Here is an 11,051-nt window from a genome sequence, read left to right on the forward strand (position 1 = left end):
CAAACCTTGAGGGTCACACTGGAGAGAGACATTGCTAGTATTTTCAGTTTGAGACGAGTTTGTCAAAGCAGAATGAAATGCCATTTGTGAACTTATTCTGGGTAAGAAATTACCGTTTACCCCAGAGTGACAATCATCTGTGTATTCTTTCTCAAAGACAATTCAGTTTTACTCAGTGTACTAAATACATTTTTTGCATTCACACTTAAAGACACGTATGTAAAGTCATGATACCCTGTTTGTTCTTTGTTAAAGCATATAATAAGAAAAATTGTCTGATTGACACCAAGACTACTTCTTTTACTTGCATCCTTGACCTCTTTATGCTTCACCATGAGGCTTTTTATTTTCTTTTGTGCATATGTACTCCTGTGGCTAGTAGGGATGGGATGATACACCTACCTCCGGATTCGATACTATCTTGATACTTGGGTGCCAATACGATATGTATTGCGATTTTTATTACATTTTTTTTAAGAAATTTGATTCTACAAGTATTGCGATTAGGGATGGGACAAAAAATCGATTCACCTAACTATCGCAAATTTTTTATTTACAAGTTATTACATTTTATTTCTATTTACACTTGCATTGCTTTATTTTATTCCTTGCTTATATACGAGGCGGAGGAAAGTTACCTCTTTTATTTCAGCAGAGGGCGATGTGTTATATCGGTGAGTATTACATGACGTCATATCTCTTACTAATGAAGTGAACACGAGAAAGTGAAAAATGGCGGATGGAATGACGGCTAGAGATATACCACCTGTACCATCACACTTTAAATCTAAAGTGTGGAAACCCTTCGGATTTCACAAATTACCAGGGAATGAACAGCTAGACATTTCTAAAGCAGCGTGCAAAATCTGTTGTTTACGGGTATCCTACTGTGGTAATACGACTAACATGAGCACGCATCTTGCTCGACATCATCCAGTGAAAATCCGCCAAACAACCTGTGAAAGCAGAAGCGCCTGCAAGTCAACGAACTCTGAATGAGACATTTGTAATGTTTTGGGTTTGACCGTTCCAGCAAACTTTACTTTTTCCAATAAATAAATTATATTTATTTTATTTTTATTTTCATGTCTCTCTATTAATAACCTTATAAGAGTATATGGAAGCTGTGTATTTTTGTTTTAAAATAATGTATAGAGTTGTATGTTGTGTGATGTCACTTCCTCTGATTGAATTGCCCAGTCGCGTCCCGCTCTCGTCAGAACAGCTTTGGACTTCAGCGAGAGACCGGTACTCCGCAAATGTGCTCCGTGACATGGTATTAAAATATATCAGATTGAGTTAAAATTTTGGTTGATATCAGTGGGAGACATGTTTTGATGCTGGATTGAGTCAAATAGTGTGTTCGTTTGGCATTATTTTTCAGTATATTGGGAGTTTCATGTTAATGAGCTGTTAATCATTTGGTTCAAGTTACGGGGTATTTTTATGCTTTAAGAACTTTTTTAAATAAGATTAAAAAGGTGGATTATGTTCTTAAAACATCATGCAGTTAAATTTGTCAAAAGTATATTGTCATTTTATGTCTTAAAATGTATATTTGTAGCCATGTATTATATTTGAGTCGTTAATCAGCTGCAGTTACAGTGTTAATGGGGACAGGGGTTCACTTTTCTCTCTTCTCGCAACTCTCACACACCAAAGAACCGAGAGTGTGTTTGCGTGGTGTTAAGCCTTGTCCTGTCTTTAATAAACTTGCAGATGTGGTCCACCGAAGCCAGTGGTGTCGTGGGGTTCTTTGTGGCGAGAGACGAAGTCCGCTACAAAATTGGTGCCGTGACCTGGATCTCAAGGGATCAGCCGTCGCAGATCTCCGGGGACAGTAATCTTCATCGACATCACCAGCCAATAGAACTTCGGGGTAGATACGCAGTGTGACTTAAACATGGACAGTCACGGCTTTACACACAACAAAACACCAGAACATATGTCAGACGCAGATGTAAATTCTGCAAATGTGACCCCTATTTGTGTAAGGAGTGGTGTTTTAAGCTTGCAGAGGCTTTCTACTGGAATTGGGAGGGGGCCCCAATTAAATAGTATGTTAGAATGCAGTTACAGTGTTAATGGGGACAGGGGTTCACTTTTCTCTCTTCTCGCAACTCTCACAGACCAAAGAACTGCGAGTGTGTTTGCATGGTGTTAATCCTTGTCCTGTCTTTAATAAACTGCAGGTATGTAATTGCAACAAAATTAAGTGGGTGCCAAACGGTGCCCCGTCTCTTGAGTTAGTAGATCCTTCCTTAGAGGAATCGGCCAAGGAGGACCACTAGTTCGGGGAACCAGGTCCGAGTGGGCCAATACCGCGCCACTAGCAAGACTCACTCCTCATCCTCCCGGACTTTGCACAGTGTCTGTGTGAGAAGGCTCACTGGGGGAAACGCATACTTGCGTAGGCCCCACGGCCAGCTGTGTGCCAGTGCGTCCGTGCCTTGTGTTCCCTCGGTCAGGGAGTAGAACAACTGGCAAGGAGAGGTCTCTGGAGAAGCAGACAGGTTTTCCTGAGCGGCTCCGAAACGTCTCCAAATCAGCTGGACCGTCTGGGGATGGAATCGCCATTCTCCTGGGACCATTGCTTGAGACAGCTTGTCAGCTGTACGGTTGAGCAGGCCCGGAATGTGAACAGCACGAAGTGACCTCAGAACCTTCCGACTCTAAAGGAGGAGGTGGCGGGCGAGTTGCAACATGCGACGGGAGCGCAGACCACCTTGTCGGTTGATGTATGCAACAGTTGCTGTGTTGTCCGTTCGGACCAGCACGTGCTTGCCTCGTAAGCGCCCTTTGAGATGGTTCAAGGCAAGGCGCACTGCCAACAACTCTAGGCAATTGATGTGCCAGTGCAGCTGCGGGCCCGTCCAAACCTCTGAGACTGCATGCCCGTTGTACGTGGCACCCCACCCGGTGGTGGAGGCATCCGTGTAGACCACGGCATGCCTGGAGATCTGCTCTAGGGGCACCCCTGCCCGGAAGAACGCAAGATCTGACCACGGGGTGAAGGTTTGGCAACAGGCCGGTGTTATTTGGACCCGGTGAGTCCTGTGCTTCTACACCCACTTCGGGACTCGGCCATAAAGCCAGTGCTGGAGCGGTCTCATATGTAACAGGCTGAGCGGTGTAAGTGCTGCTGTGGCCGCCATATGCCCCAGGAGCCTCTGGAAAAAAAAGAATCAGTGGGACCGCTGTCCTGCCCTTGAACGTATTCAATCAGGCTAGCACCGACCACGCACGTTCCTCTGTGAAAAGGTGGATTATGTTCTTAAAACATCATGCAGTTAAATTTGTCAAAAGTATATTGTCATTTTATGTCTTAAAATGTATATTTGTAGCCATGTATTATATTTGAGTCGTTAATCAGCTGCAGTTACAGTGTTAATGGGGACAGGGGTTCACTTTTCTCTCTTCTCGCAACTCTCACACACCAAAGAACCGAGAGTGTGTTTGCGTGGTGTTAAGCCTTGTCCTGTCTTTAATAAACTTGCAGATGTGGTCCACCGAAGCCAGTGGTGTCGTGGGGTTCTTTGTGGCGAGAGACGAAGTCCGCTACAAAATTGGTGCCGTGACCTGGATCTCAAGGGATCAGCCGTCGCAGATCTCCGGGGAAAGTAATCTTCATCGACATCACCAGCCAATAGAACTTCGGGGTAGATACGCAGTGTGACTTAAACATGGACAGTCACGGCTTTACACACAACAAAACACCAGAACATATGTCAGACGCAGATGTAAATTCTGCAAATGTGACCCCTATTTGTGTAAGGAGTGGTGTTTTAAGCTTGCAGAGGCTTTCTACTGGAATTGGGAGGGGGCCCCAATTAAATAGTATGTTAGAATGCAGTTACAGTGTTAATGGGGACAGGGGTTCACTTTTCTCTCTTCTCGCAACTCTCACAGACCAAAGAACTGCGAGTGTGTTTGCATGGTGTTAATCCTTGTCCTGTCTTTAATAAACTGCAGGTATGTAATTGCAACAAAATTAAGTGGGTGCCAAACGGTGCCCCGTCTCTTGAGTTAGTAGATCCTTCCTTAGAGGAATCGGCCAAGGAGGACCACTAGTTCGGGGAACCAGGTCCGAGTGGGCCAATACCGCGCCACTAGCAAGACTCACTCCTCATCCTCCCGGACTTTGCACAGTGTCTGTGTGAGAAGGCTCACTGGGGGAAACGCATACTTGCGTAGGCCCCACGGCCAGCTGTGTGCCAGTGCGTCCGTGCCTTGTGTTCCCTCGGTCAGGGAGTAGAACAACTGGCAAGGAGAGGTCTCTGGAGAAGCAGACAGGTTTTCCTGAGCGGCTCCGAAACGTCTCCAAATCAGCTGGACCGTCTGGGGATGGAATCGCCATTCTCCTGGGACCATTGCTTGAGACAGCTTGTCAGCTGTACGGTTGAGCAGGCCCGGAATGTGAACAGCACGAAGTGACCTCAGAACCTTCCGACTCTAAAGGAGGAGGTGGCGGGCGAGTTGCAACATGCGACGGGAGCGCAGACCACCTTGTCGGTTGATGTATGCAACAGTTGCTGTGTTGTCCGTTCGGACCAGCACGTGCTTGCCTCGTAAGCGCCCTTTGAGATGGTTCAAGGCAAGGCGCACTGCCAACAACTCTAGGCAATTGATGTGCCAGTGCAGCTGCGGGCCCGTCCAAACCTCTGAGACTGCATGCCCGTTGTACGTGGCACCCCACCCGGTGGTGGAGGCATCCGTGTAGACCACGGCATGCCTGGAGATCTGCTCTAGGGGCACCCCTGCCCGGAAGAACGCAAGATCTGACCACGGGGTGAAGGTTTGGCAACAGGCCGGTGTTATTTGGACCCGGTGAGTCCTGTGCTTCTACACCCACTTCGGGACTCGGCCATAAAGCCAGTGCTGGAGCGGTCTCATATGTAACAGGCTGAGCGGTGTAAGTGCTGCTGTGGCCGCCATATGCCCCAGGAGCCTCTGGAAAAAAAAGAATCAGTGGGACCGCTGTCCTGCCCTTGAACGTATTCAATCAGGCTAGCACCGACCACGCACGTTCCTCTGTGAGGCGCGCTGTCTGTTCGACCGAATCCAACTCCATACCGAGAAAAGAGATCCTCTGCAACATATGTCAGACGCAGATGTAAATTCTGCAAATGTGACCCCTATTTGTGTAAGGAGTGGTGTTTTAAGCTTGCAGAGGCTTTCTACTGGAATTGGGAGGGGGCCCCAATTAAATAGTATGTTAGAATGCAGTTACAGTGTTAATGGGGACAGGGGTTCACTTTTCTCTCTTCTCGCAACTCTCACAGACCAAAGAACTGCGAGTGTGTTTGCATGGTGTTAATCCTTGTCCTGTCTTTAATAAACTGCAGGTATGTAATTGCAACAAAATTAAGTGGGTGCCAAACGGTGCCCCGTCTCTTGAGTTAGTAGATCCTTCCTTAGAGGAATCGGCCAAGGAGGACCACTAGTTCGGGGAACCAGGTCCGAGTGGGCCAATACCGCGCCACTAGCAAGACTCACTCCTCATCCTCCCGGACTTTGCACAGTGTCTGTGTGAGAAGGCTCACTGGGGGAAACGCATACTTGCGTAGGCCCCACGGCCAGCTGTGTGCCAGTGCGTCCGTGCCTTGTGTTCCCTCGGTCAGGGAGTAGAACAACTGGCAAGGAGAGGTCTCTGGAGAAGCAGACAGGTTTTCCTGAGCGGCTCCGAAACGTCTCCAAATCAGCTGGACCGTCTGGGGATGGAATCGCCATTCTCCTGGGACCATTGCTTGAGACAGCTTGTCAGCTGTACGGTTGAGCAGGCCCGGAATGTGAACAGCACGAAGTGACCTCAGAACCTTCCGACTCTAAAGGAGGAGGTGGCGGGCGAGTTGCAACATGCGACGGGAGCGCAGACCACCTTGTCGGTTGATGTATGCAACAGTTGCTGTGTTGTCCGTTCGGACCAGCACGTGCTTGCCTCGTAAGCGCCCTTTGAGATGGTTCAAGGCAAGGCGCACTGCCAACAACTCTAGGCAATTGATGTGCCAGTGCAGCTGCGGGCCCGTCCAAACCTCTGAGACTGCATGCCCGTTGTACGTGGCACCCCACCCGGTGGTGGAGGCATCCGTGTAGACCACGGCATGCCTGGAGATCTGCTCTAGGGGCACCCCTGCCCGGAAGAACGCAAGATCTGACCACGGGGTGAAGGTTTGGCAACAGGCCGGTGTTATTTGGACCCGGTGAGTCCTGTGCTTCTACACCCACTTCGGGACTCGGCCATAAAGCCAGTGCTGGAGCGGTCTCATATGTAACAGGCTGAGCGGTGTAAGTGCTGCTGTGGCCGCCATATGCCCCAGGAGCCTCTGGAAAAAAAAGAATCAGTGGGACCGCTGTCCTGCCCTTGAACGTATTCAAGCAGGCTAGCACCAACCGCGCACGTTCCTCTGTGAGGCACGCTGTCTGTTCGACTGAATCCAACTCCATACCGAGAAAAGAGATCCTCTGCATCGGGGAGAGTTTGCTCTTTTCCCAGTTGACCTGAAGGCCCAACAGGCTGAGGTGCCGGGGCGCCAGGTCCCTGTGCTCACACAACTGATCCTGAGACTGTGCTAGTATAAGCCAATCGTCTAGATAGTTGAGGACGCGAACACTCTGCTCTCTGAGGGGAACAAGAGCCGCCTCCGCGACTTTCGTGAAGACACGGGGAGACAGGGACAGCCCGAAGGGCAGGACTTTGTACTGATATGCCCGTCCTTCGAACGCAAACCGCAGAAATGGTCTGTGGCGTGGAAGGATCGACACATGAAAGTGCGCATCCTTCAGGTCGATCACTGCAAACCAATCTCGGGACGGATGCACCGTACATCTTGGAACGGTAGCTGATGAAGGGCCCGGTTCAAAACTCGGAGATCCAAGATTGGCCGTAATCCACCGCCTTTCTTGGGTACAATGGAGTAAGGGCTGTAAAACCCCGACCTCATATCGGCTGGAGGGCTGGCTCTATCGCATCCTTCGCCAGTAAGACTGCGATCTCTGCCCGCAGAACAGGGGCATCGGCCGTCCTCACTGTAGTGAAGCGGATACCACTGAACTTGGGGGGACGCCGGGCGAACTGAAATGCATAACCGAGGCTGATGGTCCGCAGAAGCCAGCGAGACGGGCTGGGTAGCGCTGACCAGGCGCCCAGAAACCGTACAAGCGGGACCAGCGGAATCACAGCCGTCCCCGCAGTGGGGCAGCGAGGTGGAACACAGGGACCCAACTCGGGCAGCTTGTGAGCGGCCCGGAGAGGGGTGCGAGTGTGGGTTGCAAGGCTCACCTGGTTCCACGGGTTGGCAGAGGGTGCGTGAGTAGGGCCTTTGTTGATGCTCTCGAACTGCCAGCTGGCAAAGGCGGAGGATGAGTGCGATCCACAAGCGTGGATATCACACAACCTAGAGAATTCACGATGACCTTCGTCGCTCGGAGCGCGAGGTCAGTGGCGGTTCGGAGCTCTTTAAGAACTTCCAGATCGTGACCACCCTCGTGCAGGTCCTTCAGTGCCTTAGCCTGGTGCACCGGCAATAATGCCATAGCGTGTAAGGCGGAAGCAGCTTCCCCGCAAGCCGTATAGGCACTGCCGGTTAAACCAGACGAATGCCTACAGGCCCGAAAAGGAAGTACCGGGTCTCCCCTCCAAGAGGAGGCGAACTTAGGACACAATTGCATTGCTACCACCCGCTCCACGGGGGGGATCGCCAAATACCCCTTCGCTGCACCGCCGTCGAGGGAGGAGGAGCCCACCGGCTGGTTTCTGGCAGTAAAAGGTGCCGTCCATGACCTGATGAGCTCGTCATGCACTTCCGGGAAGAAAGGCACCGGGGTGGGGTGCTGAGAACCAGCGCGAGCTACCCCGAGAAACCAATCATCCAGCCTCAAGGGCTCGGGACGCGGTGGAGGTTTCCACTCGAGCCCTACCCCCTCGGCGGCCCGGGAAAGCATAGCTGCCATCTCCTGATCCAATTCAGGCCTCGCTGGGCCGAATCTTCATCGGACAGCTCTCCCTCCGATGCTGAGATCGACATCTGGTCGGGGGGAGGTCCACTGGATATCACTGGTATGCTCTTTAAAGAGCGCCCAGTGCGGTCCGTGGGTTGCTCCACTGGATCGGATGTGCAAGAGGAGTGATGGTCCCAAAAGGGTTGGTTCCCTGTGGGGTTTGCTATCACTGTAACCCTCAAACTGCCCACGCTACTGCTGGAAGTGGTTCTCGTCTGTCCGCCAGAACGAGCCCCAGATCGCGGCAACGGGACTGCGCCCCCTTGCGAGTAGCGGAGCCTGGTTCACAGCTCTGAGATGGTCATGTTCCCGCAATGAGAACATGACTCATCCACGAAGGCCACCTCAGCGTGAGGCAGCGATCGTGACCATCACCCGGTGCCAGGTAACGACCGCACCCAGAAACGCACGGGTGAAACGGCATCCTTATAAGGACGATCCGTCGTGTGACTCTTTTAGAGAAAATCGCTCTTTAAAAAATTTGCTCTTTTAGTGCTGAGGCGCACAGGGGAAATGGCCGCTTGCAACACGGCAGGGGTAGTGCAGCCTGAAGTACGCAACTCACTCGACACTGGAACGACCACCGCTGAAGCGCCGTCTCACCAACACAAGAAGCTTCCAAGAGCCTGCTGAACTCGTAGTTCTCGAACAGACACAGTTGAGCAGAATGACGTTGTCGCTCTGCTCCGAAGCGAAAAGCTGGTATGCATTGCACCTGCTGCCTTATTATATTCGAGCTGTGATCAGCGGCAGCTGGATGCAATAATTGCATGCCAATGTGCATTGGCTCGTTTAGTTTACACTCGTAGTAGATTGGTCTATCGAAGCGATATCCCAATTCCAATTCGTCGGTCACCGACGTGACTCGGAGTGACCGACTGAAAGGGAACTAACTATATGTGTGTGTAGAAATTTATATATATATACAAGTGCATCTCAATAAATTAGAATGTCATGGAAAAGTTATTCAACAGTAATTCAACTCAAATTGTGAAACTCATGTATTATATAAATTCAATGCACACAGACTGTAGCAAGTAGTTTAAGTCTTTGGTTCTTTTAATTGTGATGATTTTGCCTCACATATAACAAAAACCCACCAATTCACTATAGTGGGTTTTTGTAAATGTGAACCAAAATCATCACAATTAAAAGAACCAAAGACTTAAACTGCTTCAGTCTGTGTGCATTGAATTTATTTAATACACGAGTTTCACAATTTGAGTTGAATTACTGAAATGAACTTTTCCACAACATTCTAATTTATTGAGATGCGCCTGTATATATTTAACATTCTTTTATATTGAGGATATATTTACATTATTGTATGTGATGTCTGATACATATGTTGAAAGAAAACAAGTGAAACAAGACCCTGTATGTTGAAAGAGTTTATTGTTAAATATGGTCAGAACAGCTTTGGACTTGAGCGAGACAGACCAAGGAACTGAGAGTGTTTTTGCGTGGTGTTAATCTTGGTCCTGTCTTTAATAACCTGCAGACTGAATAAGCTACCCAGCATTTCAGATCAGGCAAGGCGGATCACTAAGTCAATTGCAATGCTTTTATGCGAAGACATTCGACTGTATGCCGTTGTAGAGAATGATGGATTTACAAACATGATTCACACTTTGGAGCCGCGTTACGTCATACCGTAAAGTTTTTCTCAGAAACGTTCGTGCCTACACTCTACAACAAATCAGACGTAATAAATTCACTAGGAAGAGCTCGACGAGTCGCTTTAACCTGTGACGCATGGACTTCGCAAGCTGTGGTGTCTTATGTCACTGTGACGGCCCATCACATTACAGATGACTGATCTTCGTCGTCTCACGTCCTCCTTGAGCCTTGCACGAGAGCCACATGGGGAAAATATTGCAGAACTACTTCATAATGCGGCGACAGAATGGAGCATCACTGAGAAAGACCCTGTTTTAGTGACAGACAATGCAACGAATATGGCTACCGATGCCCAATTAACCAGCTATCACCATGTCAGGTGCTTTGCACACACCCTCATGACATGGTCGAACGTTTCCTCGAGCAACAGCCAGGGATCACAGCTGCACTTCTTTCTGCCGAAATGAGAAAGAGAGAAAAAGATATCTGCACCTTTACCGAGTCTGACATATCCAACGCGAAAGAGTTAATCTCTAAAGGCAATGAAGGTAGCTACATGTGTTTTGTCGGATGAAAGTAACCCAACACTCTCTGTCATAGCCCCACTACTTGCACAGCTCTTGCAAGACACCCAGGAAACGCCTGGGGATCCTCCGTTCATTAAAGAAATCAAAGAAGCCGTTCACCATGATCTCATAAAAAGGTATGCGTCTGAGACGGAGAAGGCCACACTCAACCAAGCTTCAGCACTTGATCCAAAATTTAAAGCACTGCCGTTCCTGTCCGATTATGAGAAAGATAAATCCCGATAAATACACACATATACAGAATTACAGTATTTCAGTATTCACGCAAACATACTCTGTTCTGACTTAAGTGAACGCTTGAAATGTTGGGGGAAAACATCTGATGTGTAACATTATATTAGATCCGTACATTACAGTATAGGACGTCTGTATCATGTATCATAATGTTAAAGGGGTCATATGATGCTTTTTTAAAGATCATTATTTTGTGTATTTGGTGTAACAGAATATGTTGACATGCTTTAATGTTCAAAAAACATTATTTTTCAAGTACTGTATTGTAGGTCCTCTATGCCCCGCCTCTCTCAAACGCTTCGTTTTCTACAAAGTCCCTCCTTCCGACAAGCGCAGTCTGCTCTGATTGGCCAGCTGACCCGGTGCATTGTGATTGGCCGAACACCGCAAGCACGCGTCGGAAATGTAACGCCCCTTACCATAATCGCGAGCTTCATCTTTCAAAATAAATATAAAGACAAAGCCCAAAAGGGGAACAGAGTTGCGTGACAGACACCGTGATGAAGCTGGTATGTGTTTGCAGCACACAAGCCACGGATAAGACAGCTGACTCCACTGTGATGTGATGCTTTCTCTCTCTCTCTCTCTCTCACACACACACACACACACACA

This window comes from Sinocyclocheilus grahami, unplaced genomic scaffold (genome assembly GCF_001515645.1).
Source record: "Sinocyclocheilus grahami isolate Dianchi unplaced genomic scaffold, SAMN03320097.WGS_v1.1 scaffold786.1, whole genome shotgun sequence".
NCBI classification, from domain to species: Eukaryota; Metazoa; Chordata; class Actinopteri; order Cypriniformes; family Cyprinidae; genus Sinocyclocheilus; species Sinocyclocheilus grahami.